The sequence below is a fragment of the Mastomys coucha genome, unplaced genomic scaffold, assembly GCF_008632895.1.
Source record: "Mastomys coucha isolate ucsf_1 unplaced genomic scaffold, UCSF_Mcou_1 pScaffold12, whole genome shotgun sequence".
Classification (NCBI taxonomy): Eukaryota; Metazoa; Chordata; class Mammalia; order Rodentia; family Muridae; genus Mastomys; species Mastomys coucha.
Window position 1 is genome coordinate 55099027 of NW_022196894.1, and position 13075 is coordinate 55112101.

The window sequence follows — 13075 nt, forward strand, 5'->3', positions numbered from 1 at the left end:
TCATGTTCATAATAAAAGGATATTCAAAAAAGAAAAAAAAAGAAATAAAATCTGAAACTAGAAAATCCTAAAAAGAAAAAAAAAATTCCCAATACTACCACTTAAATGTGAAGAGATAGGATGCCAAACAAACAAACAAACAAACGAAGGAAAGAGTCCAGCTGAGTAATGACCCACTGAACCTGCATCATCCCTTAGAGGGATTGAATTACGAGCACTGTAAGTAGTTGAAATAATGACTTGATTGGATGCTTTGGCCTGGGACAGCAAATACGAAGACACAGTTAAGTTCCATCATCCTGGCCATGTAAAATATTTACACACACATTTTCTGGGTTATGAACACCTGACTTGTGAATGTTCCTTCTACATAAAAAGCCATTCAAAAACTCCATTCAAGAAGATGACATCTGAAGAACAAGATCATTTCCAGAGCTGTTTAATTTTCTGCAGGCCTAGCTGGCCTGGGGCTGCCACAGGAATGACAGGGACGCATTCACCTGGAACCCAAAGGGGTTCTGAACCTGGAGCACATTTGCTAATAAATATCATATTTTATGTAACATGTGGGTTCTCAGCTGGTCCACAAAGAGTTAGCTGACCCAAAATATAGCTTAAAGCCTATACATCTGCAAGCATACCGTCCTCCGGTGCATGTTGTAATAGTCACAGTATGTATAGATCTCTTGAATTACGCTATTGCTGTGTTACAAAATCACCGTAGTATCAGTTAGCTAAGTATAAGGTCTCAGTTTTAACATGGGCTTAGAACATGTCCTTCTATTAGAGTTAGAATCACCTCCACTCTTTAACAGCGCTGACGTCATGGAGAAATATCTTGCAAGTGAACCTTTCAAATGGCCCTCTTGCAAACCAGGGAACTTCCTACACTTGTAAGATTGTTTACTTGCCTCCCTGCTATAAGAAAGCAAACTGCCCTAAGATCTAAAGTGAGACTAAGTTCAGTATTGTTACGTTTCTTCCATGAGCAAAAGAAAGTGTATGTGGGGGGGGGGGACCCCTAACCTTTAAGAACATGAGATAATAATAAAAAGGAATAAAGGGGCGTAGTAATCATAACTGGAAAGAGGGAAGGGCTGACCAGGTCACCAGATTAATGGGGTCTGTAATGCTTTTGTCGGGATCTGACATCAGAATGAGCACACACCCAAATACACAACAGCTAGCACACCCAGTGGAACACAAGGCCACTTTCCTTTGCATTTTTCTGATACAGAACTTCTTCCTTTCCATGGGAAAGACATCAAAGGGTTTCCATGCTTCGAGTGAATCAGTTAGTTTGGATCCAATCTATTTTCTGTCTTACTTTCTACCAGATAGTGAATAACAGGATAGGTTATAACACAATAGTAGATGAAAGGTGTAGCAGGGATGGAAGGAACTGAGTTTGCTAATGCCTGGGACATGCTGGCTCTGGAATAACTGGCTTTTCTTCACCTTAAATTGGTCCCTACAGCATCCACTTAAAAAGAATGCCTAGTGCCTGGTCAGTCAGCTTCAAGAGGAAATCTGTACAACAATTAATAGAAGCATCTATAATCTGTACAACAATTTATAGTAGCAAAGAAGGGAGTAGGGTTGTTTCTACTTTTGACTTATCTTGGTGAGCAGTAAAATTTAATCTTATTTTTAAATGTATATATTTTATAAAGACAATTCTACCAAACAGAAATCATCCTCATTCGGCACAGAACTCTACTTCGATATGAAAATAACTAATTATAGATAAGAAGTGGTTGTGGAAACTAAAACAACTAGAGAGTTTTTTATGAAGGTCGTGAATTTTGCATAAGTACAATAAAACAATTAGCTATCTACTTCCATCAGACAACTTAATTCTTAGGTATCTACACTAGAAAAATTCATAAAATCTTCACACCCTAAAGAGGTAAAATCTAGTTGGTTTCAGATCTGCGAAAAGACTTCAAATTCTATAAAGTGAACAATATTCTTTAGTTTATGGTCAAAAGTCTGATGCTAAAGTTTCCACTAGAGATACTAAGACACATCCACTGACTACAAAGGGGACCGAGTGAGTGAAGAGCCTCAGGTTCCCTCTAGGACACACCAGGGAACAGACATAGAACGTCCTGGGCACTTCACTCCAGGAAGGCACTGCTAACCTGCATGCTCAGTCATATTTTATCATCTCTAATTTAGCTGTTTGTGGTCAGCATCAACAGGTTCTCCATATTCCTTACAAAGAAAGTTACAAAGCAATACAACACTTAGAACTTATACATAAGAGAATTTAGAATGACTTTAGGCCACAGAACTCACACCAACATGGGCATGGATCCAGGCAGGTTGCAGATAGTAACTCAGCTACAGGTCAGTTCCGTTTCTCTCCTGTCTGCTGGCAGTTCTAGATACTGAGATAAAGGAAGTAGCTTCCGGACTCCTAAGAAGATAACATAAAAAGGTGGGGCACTTTTCTTTTAATTTGATAAGATGTTGGGAATTTCAGAGATAATTTTGCCAACAGTGAGACATTAAGACTATCAAGGGAGTAGGCCTGAGCCACAAGGACAAGAGAACCAGGTACACCTTGCCCAATCTGGAGCCTGGAATTACTTCTTTCTCTCTCCCAGGTGTGTGTGTGTGTGTGTGTGTGTGTGTATGTGTGTGTGTGTGTGTGTGTGTGTGGTGGGGTGGTGTTGCACTGTGATCCATTCACCATTGTTTAATCCACTAGGAGTCCACTTAATCTGTTAACTGTGGTTCTAGGCAGACTTGCCGCTGCCATTTGTTTGGACATTTACATTCTGGACCACTTGAAGAATCTGGTAAACCATTTTTAGGATAGCATTCAGTAGAGGGAAATAGGTTCAAGTAGCCAAAGCCTAGAACTCCCCAGAGATAGGAGGCCATCTTGCATTAAGCATCGATTACATGACAAGTTTCCCCTGAAGCACTCAGAACGAGTTTTAACCACCTGCTACCCATGATGGTTCATTACAAAGTCGAGGAGAAGCTTCCTAGCCTATTTCTATGTTAAAAACTAAAACACAGAAGTTATTCTAGTTAATGGGCTTATAAATGAGATAATGCTACGTGATTTGGCAGCTAGGAAAAAAAAACACTGATTGTCTATTACTAATCTGAATAATGAATGAAAAAACTGAGATGCAAACCCTGGAGACTGTAGCCTAAAGTCCACTTCCTTATGGCCATACTAATCTTTTGGATGTTTCTTACGATAGTTTTCAGACTGAATTTTCAGCATTGGATTATATGAGTCTAATATCCATTGCTGACTGGGAGACAGACTAGCTATACACAAACACACACACACTCACACACACACCTAAATATTTAAATATATATATTGTGATGGCGAGTTACTAAGGGTGATCAAAGAGTAACATGACAACCCTAGCAATGCAAACCAAACACCAAATGTGGCTTTTTCTTTAAGACTAGTTTTTAAACCAAAGGAACTTAGATTTTGACTTCATGGTGTGACAGTAACACAGACCAAGTTTGATAAATCCCACAGTCTTCCTAGTCCAACATGAGGCTGGGATGGCAAAGAGCTCAACCGTACAGATCATGTTAATTTAGAAGCAAAACCACCTGCAGGGGACTGCAAGGAAAACTGCTTTCCTTGTGACCTGGAACTTGGAGGGGGAAGTAGTAACCGCAGCGAGGCAGTAACATCAGTGAGGTAGTAGCATCCGTGAGGTAGGTATGAATAATGTCACCCACATTGTTCTGCAGCCAGATTCATATTTATTTGTGTGGTGTGAAACTAAAACCAGTAAATAGACAACACAAAAGCTAACAAAACAATAGCATGTGTTGAAGTTTTCACAGAAGCTTTGGGGCTGAAAATATTCCCTGGTACAAACAAGTGGGACTCTTCACTAGTAGACAATTCTTGCAACACAAAGTTCAAAGAACCCATAAATGTAAAGTTCTCCAAATAGAAGCTCATATAAAAGTCAGAAACACACACCTGAAAATGGTACAAATGATTGAAACCCAAGGAGATAGAAGGAGATCTACAAAGACCTCAGAGACAAACTATAAAGTAACACATGAACCATGCTTCATCTGTTCATAGTACAGAAAGGGGATTGACAGCACATGCCTAGACAAGAGCCTTCCAAGGATGCTATGCTAGGGATAAAAAGAGAAAGAAGCCTTTGGAAATGAAGTATATTAACTGTGAATCAAGCAAAGGGATTAGCAAACAGGACACATCTGAAGCCCTTGCAGTCGGCAGACATACCACTTGACACCGGCCCAATTTCCTGGGAAGGAACCAAACAGTACAATCTGAAAAGCCAGGAAGATGCAAAAGCAGAAAGCGCAGTAAAGGCATCTGAAGATAGAAAAGAAAGCTTGACATGTGTCTAATCTGAGCAAGTTTTTAAGCAGAAATGAACAAGCATTGTTCAGAAGCCATATTTGAAAAGTTAATACTGGCTGAGAATTTTCTAGAACTAAAGACACCAATCTATAGATTTAGTGAAATTTCAATGAAAGCTAGGACAAACAAAATGAATGTGTGCTTAAACACACCACGCTAAAACTAGAACAATAAAGATGCGGGTTAGATCACAAAAGCAACCAAAAAAAAAAAAAAATGTAAAGGAATGACAACTAGATTGATTGATTCAATAGATAACATGGTAAGCCAGAAGTGGCTGATATTTTCTATGAGCTAAGAGAAAACCAGTGTCATTCAAGAAGCCTACAGGCAGAGAAGTCTTAACACCAGAGGTAAGAGAAGATCCAACAAATAAAAAGAGTGCATAAAGAACAGACTTCTGCTTTAAAAACTTCAGAAGAATGCATTTGTGTTGACAGAAATTGATCCCAGGTGAAAAACTGAAACATAAGGATGCTAAGCAGGCAGCTATAAACACACCAGAGCATCTATAGCACCGTCCACTAAACTGTAGATGATGCTGTCCTGTGGACCTAAGAACAACTAGAGTATGTGACAAAACTGGGACTGTGTCATCACAGCTATAAAGGTTTGGAAGAGGATTAAAACACTGGGGTCCTGAGATGCTAGGATTTAGGGTGTGAAGAAAGGTTCTTACAGGGCAAACAATTCCCAACAGAACAGGGATACAGATGTAACTTCCAAAGCAGATAAGGAGGAAAGAAATCAATAAACATGAAGATTGGAAGAAGCCAAGAAATAAGACACAAAGCAGAATAAATACTAAGAAGAGAAAGGCAGGGGCTGAAGAAACAGCTCTGCCCTTCACAGGGCTAGCCCACCAGGTATCCCGGTTGGCACACAAGGTAGGCAGGTGTCTGGGAGTTGAAGGCCAACTTGGTCTAAGTTCCAGGCCATCAAGGGATATACAATGAGACCTCCTTGTCTCAAAGAAGACACTAAATAAACAAACAGCCCTGGCTGTTCTTCCAGAAGGCTGAGTTTAGTTCTCAACATCCACAAGCAGTTCGCAACTCTGTAACTCCAGCTCCAGATCTGGCACTCTTTCCAGGTCCCTAGGGCACTTATATACATTTGGCAAATGTACAAATGAGTATGCACATCTGCACAATGGCACACATACAGGCACACACACACAAATAAAAAGTAGTCTAAATGAGATTTACTACAACATAATGTAGTGAAGCTAAAAGTAAAGGGTCGAAAATGGGATAAACTGAGTAACTGCTAACTAAGGAAAGTTGTTTATGTACCTACACTCTTATTCGAACCACTAGAGAACTCGTGATCCAGACTAAGAAATAAAGAACCCAGAACCTGGCCCTTGTTGGGAGAGGACAGAGAGTTCCTGAGTGATCCTTTCCTAACTGCAAATGGCCCACTAAGGAGGAAGCCACTGATGGCTGTGAGAAGTTCATGAAGATAAACAAGAAGTACAGAGACTTGCAAAGATAGCACAGACAGACAGCTCCCTGGAAAATGCCTGCTCGTTCAGTAGGCAGACATCCTCCAGACAGACAGCATGGCTGCCCACCTGATACATCCTTTGCTTGCTCTGACTTGTTTTGCACTAGGGTGCTCCTACTGAACCCAAACTGGCCTTGGACTCTCCATCCTTCTACGACTTCTCTAGTGCTGAGCTTTCAAAAGTACAGCACTACTTCCTAAACATTAATACTGGAGCCTTGTTAAATGAAACATGATTAGTTTCTTATTTGGGGACAGACTCTTATCTTATGAGAATCATTGAATTTTGTTTCTAAATATACTGATTTGGGACTGGAGCCATCCCTTATCAGTACTGGATCTTGCAGAGGACCAGGGTTCAATTCCCAGCATCCATGTGGTGGTTCACAATCATTTGTAAGTCCAGCTCCAGGGGATAATGCCCTCTTCTGAGTTTCTTGGGCACCAAGCATGCACACGGTATACACACAAGCAGGCAAACTTTTAACACATAAAATAAAATAAGTAAATCTAACATATTTAGATACTTAATATATTTAGAATAAAGTTGAAATGCATCCTTCAGAGCCAGAGAGCTCCCTGCCTGCCTCTGCTCCTTAAATACTAGAATTAAAGGTATATGCTGCCACCACCACCCTGAAATGTAATATATTTTAAAATATATCCTTCATGCATAGAGTAAGTTGGGCAGATGGCAGAAAAATTAAGGAGATCCAAATGATACTGGTATTTTCTGACTCTTATAAAAAGTAACCTCCTTTAGAACTTAATTATTAAGTACAAACTGTGTAAAAGGGCTATTCTCTCTCTACAAATTCTCTATTTCTCCTTGATAACAAGTTCTATATCTCCATGAAAAGCTCTGTCAACTAGTTTCTTTAAAAACACATTCCTTAAGACATGGAGTGTAATCTGTTTGACAAGGTCCCTTTAGAAGAATGGACTAGATAAAACACTGAGGACAGCTGTGCTGGCGAGAGACAAGAAGACTAATAGGTCTTTTCCGTCTCTAATTTCTGTGATTCAAGGGCTTTTTACTCCTACAGTAATACTTGTGAGTCCAACAATTTCTCAAAACTATTATTAGTTGCCAAGGAAACGAAATGTTTGTCAGTATAAACAAGCAAATGGGTCGGCACTAAATCGCAGGCTTTTCCTGTTCCCATGCAATGGTGGCATCGTGTTTAGGCCTCTTCATTCTCTCCAGGCCACTCTGCTCACCTACTTGGCATGCTTGCCCGCTCATAGGAATACTGTCTCTACCTCACAGCATTACATGGAAGAAAAGGACAGATCTCTGCTCCACACAAGATACTTACTTCATACAGTAAAGAACGAAGCCTTGTAATGGTAAAGGATAGCAGGATACAGCTGGTTTTGTGACCAGCATAATTAAAATGTATAAATTTAGACAGTATGAAAACATTGAATTTTTAAACAATTATAAGAATTCATCTGGCAAAATTATGTGTCAAATTACCTTTTTGTCTTTTCAAATTGTGAATATACCTATTAATCCTAGAATGAAAGTAAACATGAACTATTTAGTTAGCTCTCCCCCACCAAAGAGCCCACCCCACTCACTAACAAAGCCCTCTCCTCCCACAGCCTCACTGCTGCCACACTCAGCATCATCAGCTCTCAAGGGTATATACTGCTGTTCCAGATAACCATAATTAAGAGGTGCCAGGAAGTGGTAGAACACACCTTTAATCCCAGCACTCTGGAGGCAGAGACAGGTAGATCTGAGTTCTAGGCCAGCCTGGTCTATAGAGAGAGTTCCAGGACAGCCAGGGCTATAATCCAATCTCAGAGGGAAAAGAAGAAAAAAAAGAAAAGAAAGGAAGGAAGGGAAGGAGGGAAAGGGAAGAGGAAGGGAAGGGAAGGGGAAGAAAGGGAGGGGGAAGGCAAGAAAGGAAGGAGGGTAAGATGGAGAGAGGGAGGGGAAGAAGAAATAATTAATAGGCTTCTGGAAACTTCAGACTATGGATGCTCTAAAACAGAGGCTGTACATAAGAGTGAGAAGGTAGCCGGGTGGTGGTGACGACAAACGTCTTTAATCCTAGCACTTGGGAGGCAGAGGCAGGCGGATTTCTGAGTTCAAGGCCAGCCTGGTCTACAGAGTGAGTTCCAGGACAGCCGGAGCTACAGAGAAACCCTGTCTCGAAAAACCAAAAAGAGTGAGAAGGCACACAGACAAAAGACAGACAGACAGACAGACAGACACACACACACACACACACACCCATAGTCTGTGTGTATATCCAGGTTCAATCTGTGACCTTTTGCCACCAGGCTCTTGGAGCACAATAACTGCTGCCCTGAACAAAAGTGCTTTTGAGGTTAATTTGAGAGTATCGACATCATCCAACCAGGCAGGTGTCAGTCCGAGAACAGAAAGAAGGGTGAAGGGAGTCTACAGTTGCTTGTACTTAGTCCCTTGGCTCTTTTGTGTAGAAGCAAGAAGATGGACTAGCATCCTCATCCAGATCCACGGCAGTTTCTTGGTGCTTGGGGGCAAAGGGGCTTTGCACAAAGGCTTCATGAGGATAACACATTAGGACTGAGGACAGTTTTGCTGCCAATCCAAATTCAACCAAAACTAATGAGAGGGCTATGGAGCTTTGCTTCTCTGAGCCATCCAAGTCTATGCCTTCTCTGTTCAGGTTACCAACATGGACCAGGTACATAACGAAATAAATTGGCTGCTTTCCTTTGTTCCTAACATTTATCTTTCCTTATCTTCGGAGAATTCAGTTCCAATATGTTCTACACATGCCTGAAGCCAAGGATAGTGGGGTCATACTAAACTACGCATAAATATTGTTCTTCTTATGCACATACATCTCTAATCAATTTTGATTCATAAATTGGGGATAGCAAGAGATTAACAGCAAATAGATATGAAATAGCAAAAGTATATCAATTTGATATTACAGTAAAACCTTTTAAGGCTTCGGGATTGTTTCCAGTTAATGTTACCAAAGTCATGGTTAAGAAAGGGTAGTGTTTTCTTATGTATTATATCAGGGGCAAAAGAAACACATTATAATCAGGAGTGTGGGTACCACATGATAGGCTGGGGCAGGGCTCACAGGTCACCAAGTCTATGACCCACTTAGGATAAAGAATCATCACTAAGAACTGTGGGCATCTGAAAAAAGTTGTTAATCACATGTTTGGATGACGATGGAGAAACATAGGCAAGGAGACATATTACCTGAGCAATATGACCAGGTCACAAAGAAGAAATGGCTTGACATGCTTAAGAGCATACATTAATTGTATTAAGTAGGATGGTATTTCCATTCTGGCTAATAACGACTGGCTTTGCTAAGGACATTGGTTGCTGTGAGCACCAGAATAGCCTTTATTTGCTTGAACCACACGAAATTAAACCATGAGAAACTATATGTGACTATATAAGAAGTAATTTCAGGCTGGTAATGTAGCTCAAGTGGTAAGATGCTTGCCTAGCATGCAGAAGGCTATGAGTTTGAGCCTCAGAACTGTGTAAGCCTGTACATGTCTGTAATCCTAGGAATCCAGGAAGAATCAGCAACATAGCAGTTTAACTACATGAGACTGTCTCAAAAAAAAAAAAAAAAAAAAAAAAAAAAAAAAAAAAAAAAAAAAAAAAAAAAGAAAGAAAGAAAGAAAGAAAGAAAGAAAAAGGTAATCTTCTATGGTAAAATTTAGCTAATCCTTCCTGGCCTTCAGCCCTTTTATCTAGAAACCTCCTTTCCCATATAGAAAGTAATTAACTCTGCAGGAAAACTCCTCTGTTCCTTTTCTAAATAATACCTTAAACCAACTGCTTATTTAGATTACAAATGCAGATTGCTAATTGTAGAAAAGGGCTTTACCTTAATTTGTTGCCATGTTTATTTGCAGGAAACTCGTGATGACAGAATGGAGAAGCATATGCTAATTAGCCAGAACTAGGAAAGAAAGTGAAATTTTCTCAGTCCATTTTGCAGTACAGCAGTCCTAGCTTGGCTATTTCATAGTGAGTATATGTAAGAAGGGAACAAGAGCCACAGTTCCAGAAGAAACTTCATAGAAAGGAAGGAAACGAAAATCTATTCATCAGCTCATGAGAGTCAATGAAGCACAACAAATGGCTGGTTGGAGTTTGCAGATACAACAGCTGGCTGTTGTGTCACATAAAGTCCATTTCTCACAAGGTCTGACCTATAAGAAAATCACTCAGGTGCTTGAGTTTTAATAGAGCATGTCATGTTACTGCCACCTCCTAGAAAACTGTCACATACGCAATTCCATGATGTCTCCAGTGTGCATAATGCCCACAGGGTTAGTTAATGCAGTTAGGGTAGCACTGGTGTGAAATGTGTTTTCCTACTTCATCACCTAGTCTGTAAAACAGTTGTGAGTGTCTCAAGTAAATCACAGGAGTCCCTTGCCAATGACAGACATCACTGAGCAAGCCTCTGAAGAATAAGTCCAAGATTATGCCAAAAAATTGCTTAAGTCCTCGCATCCTAATACTGAAGTCGAGAGACTTCAGTCTGAAGGTGTTCATCTGAAAACTATGGATAATCCTATCTGAAATGTGTTGTAAATAAAGATTAAATGATGGCATGCACATAAAACTCAAAGGATGGCCACTGGTGTGATGTAAAAGCCCAAAACATGAAGTTTATTATTGGTTACTGAAGAAAGCACTGACATGCCATGACCTTAGTTGGAAAGCTGAATCCCAGTGGCCAGAGACCAGTGCCTCAGAGAGCACCAGGGCGCCAAGTAAGGCATGCATGCGAGCAACAGGAAGGAGCCTTCCTTCTCTGTGACTTGCTTCAGGAACTGCAGACGAGCCTTGTGTCTGCTCAGTTCCTCCATGTTCAGAACACAACTACACAGAGGGATACTTTTACAGGGATATGGGAGTCAGAGTGGGTGGGAAGCCTGAGCACAAAACGGCAAGGAGGAAATAGGTGGCAGTGTCAAACGTTAGGAAATGTTTCACTAACAGGATAAAAGCACAGCAAACTAGGAACAGCTCACTCCTGGATAAACGTATTCTGTTATTCTGTGTGCTGTGAGTTCAAGTTTCCTGTGGCTCTCATCAGTCACTTTATCTCATGAAAAATAATAATAAAAAAAAGCATAGCCATCTCTGTGGGTATAGTTCATAAGCAGAGGCGCAAGCAAACACGAAAAAGATCGGAAATGTGCTTCTCAAATACAGAAGAGCAGTAAAGGTAACAGCAGCATCTAAAGTATCCAGATCCTGCAAAGCAGATATTAAATCCACTATGAAATTTTACATTTAAGTTGCTGCATGAAAGGCAGCTTGGCTGTCTCAGAAAGAGCTGTAATAGAAATACACTTGTCCCGTGTGAGCCACAGTAAAGCAGAGGACACAGGCTTACTTGGGGGCCCTGCTCCTCACATCACTTAGCTAACTGGATAGATACTCTAACCATCATCTCTCACCACCCCCAAAAGAAACAAGAGGACCAGTTTCATGACTCCTACTTGACAGACATATGGGAATAATAACTCCATAGGATGTACATCATAATAGGAGGCAATCCTACTTTAGCATGATTTAAAAAGAGGTTTTAAATAGACTCAAGCTACTAAAGCTACCCCTCCGAAGCCTGCAGATGAGGCTGCTACATCTCTAAGTTATTTAGCAGATTCACGGACTTGAGATATGGCTTTGGAGGTTCTCTTACTGATGTTCAAGGTAACTAGGAGGTCAGCACTCATTTAAAAAGAAGATTTCTATACAAGGAAATCTGTCCCACACCAGAGGGGAACACATCTAATTCAAACATATTTGGCCAGTGTTTTTCTTCTTGTGTCTTTGAGTTTGTTGTTTTTTTGTCTTATTTGGTCAGATGGAGAAGACAGATTAAAATTAGTTCTGAAGTTCTATTTTTATACTTTGTCCTGCAAGTACTGGACAAAACATTTAATTTCTTTAAAAATACTTTCCATGCCAAAATATCTGATTGGTTTTAACTGCTTTCGTAAAAACACAGGCACGTAGAAATGAGAAGAGGCGGTCTTTTCAGTAAAAACACAGAAAAATAAGACTTCATCTGGCCTTCCCATCATCACTTGAAGAATTGTTTGGTAGTTACATCATCAGGAAATAAAATACTATCCTCTGAGGTCCCCTACTCTCTACAAAAAGAAAAGAAGTTTTAAGTGTATATATCCAAAACCCCAACTTCTTTTCCTCTTGTCTCCCCCAGAAACCCCAAAACAAATGTAACAAAATGTATTTACAAAAGTTTACACAAGAATCAGGATGTGTATTTAAGAATTTAAAGCTGCAACTTCGGTTGTGAGAGCCAGTAGGAGGAGGGTCGACTTTGACCCCCAAGGTATGGGCAGCCTGGCAGTAAGTACGGTCAGGCCCGCTGGACCCGCACGGGGAGCCGGGGACCCACGGGGCACCCACGCCGGTGTCTGCGGAGCTGTGAGGGTCTGGGCTGTTGTGGCCCCGCCGCCGAGCCGCACATGCCGCACGCCTTATAAGGCTGAGCGGTGACGTAACGCCCCAAGACCGGGCGCGCTCGGCGTCCCGCTCGCATTGTTCGGGAGGCTCCCGGAGCGCGCACAGCCGCTCGCAGCGCAACCGCGGCCCGGCTCGCCGCCCCTCCCGGCCCGGCCCGGCGCCCGCAGCTCAGGTAAGCCCGAGAGAGCCGCCGCTCCGGCTCCCGTACAGCCGCCGCCCCGGGCTCAGGGGCAAGTGTGTGGGTCGCGCCCAGCACCCGCTCAGCTTCAGCGCGGCGGGCAGGTTTTGCAGAGCGCGCTCAGTGACTGCCAGCCCCAAGCCCTTTCCCAACTCAAAGGAACTTCAAAGTTCTTGGCTTGGGGGAGAAGACGAGATTTAAATTTAAATGGGAGGTGCGGGGTAGGTGTGGATTCCACCGCTTCCCAAGTGGCTACGGATACTGAGAAATCTAAAGGAGACTTCCACTTGTAACAGCTCCAGCCCAGTATCTTATCTCTCCTCAAGACTTAAAACTTTGAGCTCTTCTAAGAGTAGAGTGCGAAATCCTGCCCATGGGACTGGATTTGTTAATGCCAGCTTTTTCCTTAGAAATATTATTATAAAAGTATTTTTAAAACAGCGGAAATACGGTTGGAATTAGTATGAAACTAACCTTTAAAAAAAAACTTTATGGTACA

The 13075-nt window shown here is 41.4% G+C and overlaps 2 protein-coding genes across 5 annotated transcripts in view; one reads left to right on the forward strand and one right to left on the reverse strand.

Moving 5' to 3' along the window:
* Cmss1 (cms1 ribosomal small subunit homolog) overlaps positions 1–13075 on the reverse strand; it is a 302226-nt gene that overhangs the window by 242117 nt on the left and 47034 nt on the right. The gene's annotated exons all lie outside the window — the stretch shown is intronic.
* The window catches only part of Filip1l (filamin A interacting protein 1 like), a 245065-nt gene that overhangs the window by 184418 nt on the left and 47572 nt on the right, over positions 1–13075 (forward strand). Inside the window, exon 1 of one of the 3 annotated variants that reach the window (XM_031364150.1) lies at positions 12431–12570. The exons of the other annotated variants lie outside the window; for them this stretch is intronic. The gene's annotated coding sequence lies outside the window, so the exon portion shown is untranslated. Of the gene's footprint in view, positions 1–12430; positions 12571–13075 lie in introns of those variants that run through there. 3 annotated transcript variants of the gene reach the window in all.